This window comes from Phalangium opilio, unplaced genomic scaffold (assembly GCF_054372755.1).
Source record: "Phalangium opilio isolate 3A_F unplaced genomic scaffold, DU_Popi_V2 ptg000087l_1, whole genome shotgun sequence".
Classification (NCBI taxonomy): domain Eukaryota; kingdom Metazoa; phylum Arthropoda; class Arachnida; order Opiliones; family Phalangiidae; genus Phalangium; species Phalangium opilio.
Window position 1 is genome coordinate 980,902 of NW_028324192.1, and position 12,824 is coordinate 993,725.

Sequence of the window (12,824 nt, forward strand, 5' to 3'; positions counted from 1 at the left end):
ACAACCCCCCTCCATGGTAAAAACAAAAACAGCATAGTAATACATAAAAAGGAACCATATGAACAAACAGAAAACAAAAACAAAAAACCAACAAAATAAATTAATTAGTAAAACACTAATAGACACACGGGCACACGGGAACTGGCGGTTAGGGGACGGAAGAGAGCCAGGTTGAGACGGCGAGTCAAAACGACTTTCGGCCGGGAGAGTCGAGGAGGGCGGGGGGAGCGTGTTCAAGTCATCCACCACACGGGCAGTGAATTGGTGCTGGCGATGACGAGTGCGGGCGCGAGGTTTGCGGAGTGTGAGGCGATGGCCACGGGTACGCGTCTCAGGGGCAAGTGTGAAGTACTCGGCGACCGGAGCGTCGACGGCACCGCGGAACAGGTCGAACAGGTAAACCAGGTCGTTAGCGCGATGGCGGAGGACCGACGGCAAGACACGAAGCCGAGAGTCACGCCGGGCAGGGGGTAGGCGCTCACAGCCCTTGGTAAGTTTCGTGAAGCGATTATGGGCTTTGGTGAGCGATGTCTTGGGCCCCGTCTGCGGAGGAGACCATATAATCGACGCAAGGTCGACGGATGGGAGAACCAGGGAGTTGTAAATGGTACGCATGAACCGTGGGGAGCGAAAGTAAAAGTTACGTTTGACCAGCCCTGAGATCGAGTTCAGGCGGCCGACTATTTTAGAGGTGTGGCGGCGGAACAGCAGGTCCTCGTCGACCAGGGTGCCGAGGTCGGTGGCAGACGACGATGGTGGGAGGGGGCACTGCCAACATGGAACTGGTGGCGTGAGTTGCGCGTTCCAAGGTGCAGGACTTCGCACTTCCCGGCGTTGAAGTGGAGGCCGTAGGTGGTGGCCCAGGCGAGGACAGCGTCTAGGTCAGCCTGGAGGGCAAGGCAGTCGGCCAAGTCAGAGACCCGTCGGGAGAGTTTACAGTCGTCCGCAAACAATAAGACCAGCGAATCTTTGACTACAGCGGGGAGCGAGTTAATGAACACTCCGAAGAGGAGCGGCCCCAGGACAGACCCTTGCGGAACCCCACTGTGCAGGGGCAGAGGCGGGGAAGATTGACCCTTGAAGACAACACGCTGCATGCGGCCGGTCACGAACGAGGTTAACCAGCTGAGCGCCGAGCCGGATATGCCTGCACTGATGAGACCCTCAGTAATGCCCTTCGTCGGGATGGTGTCAAACGCCTTCGACAAATCGAGGTAGATGACGTCGACTGGCTCGCCAGCATCGAGCCAAGTAGCCCACGAGTGAGATGCCTCCAGCAGGTTGGTCTCGCAAGAGCGACAGGCACGAAAGCCATGTTGGGAGGGGTGCACGAAGTCCGTGGCGGCAAGATGGGCATCAAGGATGGTTTTGGTGATACGTTCACAGACTTTGCAAACCACGCTGGTAAGGCTAATCGGACGGTAGTTGGCGGCCTTGGAGCGACCACCCTTCTTGTAGATGGGAGTGACGTGGGCCAGACGCCAGGCTTGCGGAACGGTGCCTTGAGCGAAGCTGGCGTTGAAAATCATCGACAGGGGACCGCACAGTGTCGGGGCCAGAGCATCAGTACCTATTGCGAGAGTATACAATGAGGATGTCACTTAGACTTCCTATTGGACAATACGTTCTTGAGATAGGTGCCATAAGCTTGTCATGAGCTGACGTGGGTCATAGATTCAGGGGTATAGCGACGACTGGTAAGGCGCGGTCAAAGCCTTAGTAATGCAGACTAAATAGCAAGGACTGCAAAATTAACCACCTAGTCAATTCTCGCTTCCTTCGTTCTCGAACTAGCTCGAGCTGTAAGTCTATCAGTAGCATTATGAACTAGTATAGGAAGCGTGTCACACGGTGGCCTGGATTGAACTTCAGGTTAAAATAAAAAAATGCCTCCAAAACAATAGAGACTAAGAGATTTTTAGAGCTAAAGCGACGTGGGCCTTTGCCCATGCAGCAGGACACACACTGCAAGACACGACAGGACAGAGACTAAGGAGGGGTAGACGAGCTAAAAGCATTAACTCTACAGAAAAACAGAGTCAGATTCCTAAAAAGGGAAATGGGAAAGGTGCAGGAACAAAAGCAACTGACTAAAAAAATCGGGCGCAACCAGCAATTCATTAACGAGAAATCTCCCAACCTTTTTATTCTTCATTGTCCGAGTCTCCGTTTAGTTTTACCATCAAGGGACAACTGTTAATTTTGTTATAGCAACTAAGTTGAATAGGCTTTTCCTGATGAACCAAGTAAGTATTCTTAGCCTAGAAGCATCAAGAAGTGATATCTAGTGTTATTAGGGAGAAGGTATAAGATGCCTAAGTATTGGCGCGCCATAGTCCCTCCAGTCCCCCTTTTTCAAAATACAAGGGGGTTGGGCGTAAAAGGTAGGGGCCGGGCTATTTCGCTAGCTACACTCTCCTCAGTCGGACAAATACGACTGTAATTTTCGTACTCATTGGCGTCGCCACGCTGACGTGCAAGAGTTTTCAAGAACCAATGAGATGCTGGTTGTAATCTAGAGGGGGGACTAACTCCGGGTATACGTTTGTTTGGACTGGAGATAAAGAGCTGTTAGAAATGTGGAGGCGAATTTATACATTCTCCCTAGTAAACTATAGATATCACTTCTTGGAAGCATCTTTATATTTTCGACTGGTTTAAACCGAAAATTTGGTCAAATCAGATAATTTTGTTTACAACTTAATTTAAATGGATTTTTTCCTGGTGTACCAGGCATTCTTAAGTACATCTTTACGTTGCATGAAGACCGAAGATATCCATGGATTCTACCATGATAATATTTTTCGAGATAAACTTGGATAGCGCAAATTTTTAAAATGAGGAGAGTAGAAAGGAAATTCACATTTTTGCAAGCTTCAAAGATATTTTCGTCATAACAATGAAGTTATCAAAGATTATTCAAACGCCTAATATCAAAATGGATATTTCTCAAAACGTAGGACATTTACACAACAAAGGCTTCTTATTTGAAAGAACAGGATCGTCGTAATACTTTCTAAAACGCTACTATCCCTTCAACTAATTGAGTTTCCTCAAGTTACAACCCAATTACTTTTCATGGTCTAAAGGCTCTTTCAGACGATCCAACTTTTTGACTCAGCTTGATGGGCCCAACTTTTGAAGGGAAAAGTGAAATAAATCCTTCCTATTCACACGACTAAACTTTTACCGCCAAATGGAACTTTTTAAGCGCCACCTACCTTGGCACTTACGAAATAACCCGCGAAAAAGGCTTTTTTTGTAATTCATTTTGATTGGCTGGAGAAATGAACTTAAAAAGTTGAGTCAGCAAAAATTGGATCACTGATCCAATTTTTCCTAGCCAACCTTTTTGGTGACTCAACTCATCCAGCGTCTATTCACACGATCCAACTAGTTCATTCAACTCGAGTTGACCCATCAAGCTGAGTCAAAAAGTTGGATCGTCTGAAAGAGCCTTTACTTTCCCCCACAAATAAATGAACACATTTCATTGTCCCTTTTTGATAACGAAATAGATCTATAATAGAAGAAATAATAATTGAAAAATCTTAATCTTCAATTTGCACCAAAAGTCCATTGATAAAACAGAAAGTATACTTCGTTTACAGTTCCCAGCCATTAGCTGTAGACACAATGTATAATGAGAAGCGAAAGACCCTTCTATAAACCCCTAGCTGAACCAACCGGAGCCTCCGGGATGAACTAGGCCCATGCGTGTGGCGAAGCGAGAATATTTTTTTAACTAATTTAGTTCGCCGTGTTTTCCCGTTTGGGGGCGCTGATACGACCGAAAAATAAACAAAGTTCAACCCCGTGACCCTGTCGACTGCTTAAGTATTTGGGCCAAGGTCGCGGATTGTAAGTAAACGTTTTTATAACTCTTACTGAATTATTTTAATTGAAATAATTTATTTTGTTGTCATCAATACCATCTAACCGAAAGATTCAGTAAAAAGTGAATAGCCCCAAAAACATTTACGTTAATTTTGGGATGAAACCTTTCTCTATCATAAAAATTTTATGACTGACCCCTAAAATATCAACGATAATTTAAGGAAGACCCCTGTCACAACGGAAAAATGAGCGCCATCTATGGTGAAAATATTTTTCCTAACAAACTGGATATTTCCCCACATAAAATTTGACATGCATGGGCCTAGTTCATCCCGGAGGCTCCGGTCCAAGTAATGTTTGGTGCTAATATATTGGGCCTATTCACGCTCTTTTCCCTGTGCTACGGTCGTGAAGGCGTATGAATGTACCTTCTATATAGCGGACCAGAATCCTAATGGCGGATCCCCTGTTAAAGTTTTCATGCAATACTGTCCCAAATAATAAAGAAATAAAAAGCTAGCAGACGACAAGGTCTTGGAGAAAGACGGTACAATGTAAACAAGTAAAATGGCCTCTTGGTCTCATCTCGCTAAGCCTTGGGACCAATGTTCATTTTTTTTGTATCTATTTAAAAGTAAAGTAATTAAAAATCGGAAAAATAAAGATTTACGCGTTTGGCAATTGTGAAAGTGATTCAAGGAAATTCAAATGGGGAAAAATACGTTTTGTACAATTCCCAAAACCGTCACGTTTGTTTACGTTGTACCGCGGTGCGCGTACCCTGCGAAATTGGCTTGCAACTGCGCAAGACATTGTAGGCAGATAAAAAACCTCCCAGTTTCTGGTCCTAGTTCTAGATTGAAGGTTCATGGTGAAGGTATTCATTCGCAGCTGGAGGTCAACACTGTCCTGAAAGTTAAAGGGAGTTTCTCAAATTGCATGGCGTGAGCAAGTTCAACGAAGAACACTTTTGGTTTTTGCCTATGAACTTTTGTTGGAATTGGCACTTTACCGTTTGTGTGTGAGAGGGGGGCGAGGTGGAGTGAAGCGGTGGTGTGTTTGCGGTTCGTGTCCCAAGAAGGACCTACGAGCTGCCTTTTTAAGTCGCGCACAATTAATTAGTTTCGGGGCCATGGTGGTAATCACTTATTGGGAACCCTTATCCCCACCCCCCTGCACCTTGCACCTACCTCGACAGACTACTTTTTTCCGGGACCCATTTTTTTTAGCGTGGGAATTAAGGCCCCGCTTCTTTCGTTCCTCGCGTGATTAATTAGTTCGTTGTCGCGGCATTTGATATTCACGAAATGCCTGGAAACCCGTGACACCGACTGCCTTGCCTAATTACCCCCCCCCCATCTTTTACGTCACTCAATTTCGCTGTTTCAAGGAAGATTTCTTATATACAAAAGCCTATTTTTGATTTCCAATGTCACCTCTAATTATATTTTTAAAAAATAATTTGGATAATAATGAGTTAAATTTAGCCTGTGGGAACGGAGCCTCCGAAATGAACTAGGCCCATGCGTGTCGCGAAGCCAGAATATTTTTTTAACCAATTTAGATCGCCGTGGTTTTACGCTTGGGGGCGCTTATATTACCGTAAAATAAACAAAGTTCAACCACCCCGTGACCCTGTCGACTGCTTAAGTATTTGGGCCAAGGTCGCGGGTTGTAAGTATACGTTTTTATTACTCTTACTGAATTACTTTAATTGAAATAATTTATTTTGTTGTCATCAATGCAATCTAACCGAAAGATTCAATAAAAAGTGAATAGCCCCAAAAACATTTACGTTAGTTTTAGGATGAAACTTTTCTCTATCATAAAAAATTTATGACTGACCCCTAAAATATCAACGATAATTTAAGGAAGACCCCTGTCACAACGGAAAATGAGCGCCATCTCGTACACATATGTGGTGAAAATATTTTCCTTAACAAACTGGATATTCCCCACATAATATTTGACATGCATAGGCCTATTTCATTTCGGAGGCTCCGGTCTATTTTGAAGTACACAAATTATCAGTGAACTAAAAGGCCTTGGTTTATACGACGATATGTCTCTCTGTTTTCGCGATTACGATATCAAACGACTATGCGGAATATTTAAAGCCTGTCTTATTGCGCTGAATTTATGGTCTATCCATTATCGCCGCACATATCGTTTGAGATTGCGATATACAAGTGAAAAGCGGCGTAAAATCGCTTTGGATATCGCGATATTTTAATTTGCGCAGTAACGATAAAAAACATTGCGATACCATACGTCGGTACAAAATATAATTTACAACCTGTCTTATCGAGCTGCATTTATTGTCAATCCATTATCGTGGCACATATCGTACGAGATTGCGATATACAAGTGAAACGCGGCGTAAAATCGCTGTGCATATCGCGACATTTTAATCTGCGCAGTAACGCTATAGAACATTGCGATACCATTTTAGTAAGTCGATATTTATCGTAACTCATATTACAGATTTCTGTCGAAAACGGGATATTCATTACAGCGATACCATTTGTTAAAGCAATCGATAATGGCAATATGTATTGTAGCTATTGTCTAATCGATATATGGTATCGCGATACCATTTGTTAAAGCAATCGATAATAGCAATATGTATTGTAGCTATTGTCTAATCGATAAATGGTATCGCGATACCATTTGTTAAAGCAATCGATAATGGCAATATGTATTGTAGCTATTGTCTAATCGATAAATGGTATCGCGATACCATTTGTTAAAGCAATCGATAATGGCAATATGTATTGTAGCTATTGTCTAATCGATATATGGTATCGCGATACCATTTGTTAAAGCAATCGATAATGGCAATATGTATTGTAGCTATTGTCTAATCGATATATGGTATCGCGATACCATTTGTTAAAGCATACGATAATGGCAATATTTATCGTAACTATTACCGTGTTGTTTGACTATAGACCATGAGAATTGTACGTGTAAATGATCGATATATCATAATTATCAAAGAAAATATCGAAAAAAACGAAAGCAGATAAATTTAGCTTACCATTTTCGCAATACGATCCGTCATAATCGACCTCCCGGCAATAGGAAATGGCTCCGCTGTCGGTACTGACGCAAATGCCACCGTGTTGACAAGGAACGTGATGTTCGCAGGCGTCCAACTTGTTGGTTCTGACACCCAAGAATCCGATCATGTCCTGTTTCCGTGAAGGTTGATTCTCTTCGCTAGCAAAGACGAAATTCTGAACTGAACCCCGAAAATGCGGCTCGTAGAACACGGACAAGAGCGAGAGATTACTCAACATGGACCCGTAGGAAGTGGGGACACCGCCGACGTAAACGAAACCATTTCCGGTGTAATTAGCGCCGCCAAAGGAGGCAAAGTTCCCTCGGGCCACTTTGCTCTGCGTCTCGTCGTCGACGCGAAGCGAGGTCTCTTCAGAGTTCCGGATGATTTCCAGCCGGTGCCAATGACTGTCCTGGAGGTTCTTCTGGACCGTGATGACGTCAGCGCGTCCGCCCAACTTGTATCGAAGTCGCGCCGAGCCCTCAACAAGTTTAAGTTCGAAGAAATCACCTTGACCACCGTCATCCGTGTACAACAAGAGTCCGTTAGGGTCCTTGGTTTGGATTTCCAGGGATAGGGTCCCGTTTTGGGCCACGTACTATTTGCGGAATTGCGCGTACGATGTTAGGGAACCTTCCAGTTCAAAGGTCACCGCCAAAGTGGCCGGAATGACCAGGCAAATAAGAAAGATATCGATAGGAAAGAATTTAACCGCTAGTCCCATCGACCTCCTCTCTCAACTAAAGACTGTTACTTCTTCATATTGTCGCGGTACTTCAATGACTCTATCATATCTGACACTCAAGTAATTGCCAACGGTTTGGATTATGTCGTTCTATTTTATTTCTATCTAATGTATAATTTTAATCACCGACGAATATTTCCATGTCGGTCGATTTAACCGCATTTCAATGAAGATCAATAAAAAATATTCTGCTGAGCGTAGAGTTCACTAAATTTATCTCCCACTAAGGTTGGTAGGCCACGTGTCACGGTTGAACTTTGGAACTTTGGGGTGTTAATTGACGTCACGGTCAAGATTATCCACGAGAAGTATCCGTAGGTAAATCTGTTGGGATGAAAGAAATAGGCCAAAATTAGTTTTAAACTTAACATTAAAAATTAAATATGAAATTTATGCCTAAAAATCCAATATTTGCTTAAATTTTCAGATTAACCTATTTTTTTACCGATTCTAAAGCTTAAATAGGTTTGACAGAAAAATTAACGTTATAAATTACTGAATAAACAAGATGGCTCCGGCCATAAAACGTTTTGCCTAGGCTGGCTAAATTTATTGTAAGGTGACCCCGGCCTATACCTTACAAAAATCTCATAATATTTGGCACTAATATTTGCGCCAAAAAAGTTTATTTAAGAACTATTTTATATGCATAAAAGCATTTATCTTTTTTGGTTTAAAACAGTTTTAGAATTAGAAATGCGGTTGAAGGGACGCTCAGCCAGCCAGCCAGAGGGTCGGACCTATATTTTGCAGAACCTCTAAAACGCGCAAAAGTAAAAACCTGGATAAAGGAAGCGCGTGAGGAAATTTTTTTTCACGCTTAGTGGATAGGCAACTCCCTATCTTCGACGGCAGCTTATTCGATATTTAATGTGTTACAGCTTTGGTTCTGCGTGCTGACAACATACGAAAATATTTCGAGACAACAGACAAAAAAATACTCATCTTCACGATTTAAAATGTCGAGGTTTTAAATAATGTAAATCAGTATTTCCTTTGTCTGTTGTCTGCAAGCACAAAGCTACGTTAATGATCGCCACTAAGCCGCTTCAACATAGAAATCTGGGTTTGCGCGTGCTGACAACCAAAGCAGGAACAGATTATATATATCGAATAAGCTGCCGTCGGAGATAGGGAGTTGCCTATCCTCTAAGCGTGAAAACAAATATCCTCACGCTCCTCCTTTATCCCTGGTGAAAACATTACTGAATTTTTAAAAAAATTCTACCCTCTCATGGAACCCTTAATTAGTATTACCATCATTAAATTTACTATTTAAATTAAATAAAATTACTTAAGTAATAAATACATTAGCAATATATAATTATTTAACTTTAAATCATCACGATCAATTAATTTAAATTATAATGCTAAAAATAGATGGCTGGCTATATAGCTAGATTTGAAAATTTGATCTTGCTGAGGTTGCATAGTTTACAGACTAGGAGTATTCATACCATTTACGCGAGGAGGCCCAGCTTTAAACTCACCCAGTGAGTCAGGCCTCCTTGTGTAAATAGTATGAATCCTACTAGTCTGTAAACTATGTATTCTCCCTCATTATCTTAATGTTCATTTTTTGAGGAGCTTAAGTTGTAGATTTTTATTTGATTTATTCATGGTAACGTTATTTTAACCTTCAATACCCTTTTATTTATAGTTGAGTAACTAAGTTTTTAGAATGATAACTTAATTTAAATATGATGTCAGTTTGAAGAGGTGGGGTGGCGTAGCGGTTAGCGCTTTCGCCTCGCAGCAAGATCCTGGTTCGATCCCGGACTTTGAAACCGGGTGAAAATCTGGGAACAAATCCTTCTGCGTAGAGTTTGCAAGTTCTCTCCCCGCTGGTTAAAAGGAGTTTTCCTCCGCGGTCTAACCCGGTTTCTCCTTTCCATCAAAACTTGCAGAGGTTAACGGTAATAGTTAGTATAGGGCGCTGTAGGTTAGCTGTGGGATAGGGGCTAGCCACCACCCCTCTATCCATTGCAAAGGGACCCACCTTTAAACAAGCCACAGGCTTAGTGTGGAAAACCCTTCATAGACAAAGCTTAGTAGATCTAGCTAATTGAATTCCCCCATACCCAAAGAGAAGGTCTGAAATTTAAATCACTTGGCAGAGACTAGAGGTCGTTAACGTTTAGTTACAGACTCTCAATGGGTATTTTAAAAACTAGGTTTCATTAAAATTGAAATTCCAAATTATAATTAAATACTTTTTGTTTGATACGTTCTGGGGTTGGCAACCAGTCTGGGTGAGTATGGGGCTAAACTTTACTTTAGCTCGCGCATTTTAAATACAGTTTTTTAACTTTTTCAATAAATATCATTTATTCATAGTTAATTATAAGCTAATTTGTTAAAATTAAGGTGTGGAAACTAATTAAAATATATATTTTCCATGTTTTTTAATATTTTACCCTTCATATTATAGGTTGGGTTTGGTTAGATTATTTTAGTTTTCCAAATAATATCACACCTTTTCCATAATATTGTTGTTTATCTTCATTTACTTCCCAAATAATATTACGCCTTTTCCAAGATATTGTATTTTGTTATCTTCATTTAAGTTCCGAAATAATATTGCCCCTTTTCCAAAATTTTGATTAGGTTCAGGTTAAGTTAGGTTAAGGTTTGGTTTGGTTAGGTTCAGGTTTGGCCGTCCTTTAAGGGTTATATTTTCAGAAATCCTTCAAATAAACTCTGCCGATATGGACGACAAAAGCTATGAAAATATTGATTAAAATAGTTTCCGCAACTTAAATGTAATTCATTAACATAAAACTGGGTGCTACGGTCCATTACATTCAATTCTGGCCGTGTCTGGGTACATTTGTCAACAGAAAAATTTGACATGCTAATATCACACATCCTGTAAACTCTGGCCAACATTTCCTATCACTGGTTCATTTTCAGCTTCAGAGCAAATCTCTTCTTCTAACAATACATCATCAGCTTCAGATGTAGAGTCTAAATTACGAAATACCAAAGAGTTTCAAAATAAGCTAATAATATATAACAAAAATCAGTATGGAGTAACTGATCTTACCAATAATATTTATTATCAACCAGTCTGGGTGAGTCAGAGTATGGTCAAACAGGACAACCAATCAAATGAATTTTTATTTTAATATGTAACATCATGACCTAAAATATTATTCTAAATTGGTATTATCATAAAACCATTCTACTTACCCGAGACGAAATGCATTGAACATTGAAGGGTTGTTCTTTTAAGGACTCAGGTCCAAGGCCCAACTTTTGTAACCAAAGGTTACGTCGCTTAGCGGATAATTTGTACGATGCTTCTCCTTGGTTTTTTAAAATGCCCGGTATTCGAAAGAAGCGCGTTATCTGTTTTACTTGAGCAGCTTCTACAACTCTTCAAAGAACAAATTCTAACCGTTTTATTCTTAAAAACTGGGTAAACAACACGTTAAACCGACGACCCTATATCTACCAAAATGACGTCGGCACAAGACGAAGGGGAATCGGAGCTGGTTCAGTGTTAACGCAGAGCCGAACTGAAATGAATTTGGGTTTGGGTGACTCTGTATTTATGACATCTCATGTTGCCCTCTATTGAATCTCTCAACAACTATCGTTAAATTTATTACTTAAATAATATAATTTTTTAAATTATAATAATCATGTTAACTAATTATAATTATTTAACTTTAAATGAGTATGTTTCATAGATTTCAATTATGAATTGCTAAAAATATTTCGCGCGCGCTACGCTCTCTACTCTCTCTCCTCTCCCGCTTACAAACGCGCGCTACGCTCTCTACTCTCTCTCCTCTCCCACTTACAAAATCCAGCTGCAGCTGGTTGGCGCGCGTCGGGAAGGGGAGGGTGGGTGGGTGGGGATCCACATACGTCTACCTCTCTCTACTCTACAGTCTAACTTAACTCGGGTTTTGTACTAGGCGAGCGTAGCTTCGTGGTAGCACGCGCGGGCGCCTTCACTGGCGTCTCGTATGGATTGGGACATCGCAGGTTCGAGGCCCGGCACCGACGGGAAAATAGTTTCAATTGAAATTAAATATGTTACGCCACCTATGAGGTGTAACGTAAACTACGGGTGAATTTCGAGTTGAAAATTCGCGGGAAATTTAAAATTCGAAATATTTATGTCAAAATTCATCAGGTCACAACATTTCCAGTCACAACATATCCAGCCAGCCGTCCAGCCAACAGAGATCGGAACAATACGTTTTCCACTCCGGTCTATTTTGAAGTACACAAATTATCAGTGAACTAAAAGGCCTTGGTTTATACGACGATATGTCTCTCTGTTTTCGCGATTACGATATCAAACGACTATGCGGAATATTTAAAGCCTGTCTTATTGCGCTGAATTTATGGTCTATCCATTATCGCCGCACATATCGTTTGAGATTGCGATATACAAGTGAAAAGCGGCGTAAAATCGCTTTGGATATCGCGATATTTTAATTTGCGCAGTAACGATAAAAAACATTGCGATACCATACGTCGGTACAAAATATAATTTACAACCTGTCTTATCGAGCTGCATTTATTGTCAATCCATTATCGTGGCACATATCGTACGAGATTGCGATATACAAGTGAAACGCGGCGTAAAATCGCTGTGCATATCGCGACATTTTAATCTGCGCAGTAACGCTATAGAACATTGCGATACCATTTTAGTAAGTCGATATTTATCGTAACTCATATTACAGATTTCTGTCGAAAACGGGATATTCATTACAGCGATACCATTTGTTAAAGCAATCGATAATGGCAATATGTATTGTAGCTATTGTCTAATCGATATATGGTATCGCGATACCATTTGTTAAAGCAATCGATAATAGCAATATGTATTGTAGCTATTGTCTAATCGATAAATGGTATCGCGATACCATTTGTTAAAGCAATCGATAATGGCAATATGTATTGTAGCTATTGTCTAATCGATAAATGGTATCGCGATACCATTTGTTAAAGCAATCGATAATGGCAATATGTATTGTAGCTATTGTCTAATCGATATATGGTATCGCGATACCATTTGTTAAAGCAATCGATAATGGCAATATGTATTGTAGCTATTGTCTAATCGATATATGGTATCGCGATACCATTTGTTAAAGCATACGATAATGGCGATATTTATCGTAACTATTACCGTGTTGTTTGACTATAGACCAT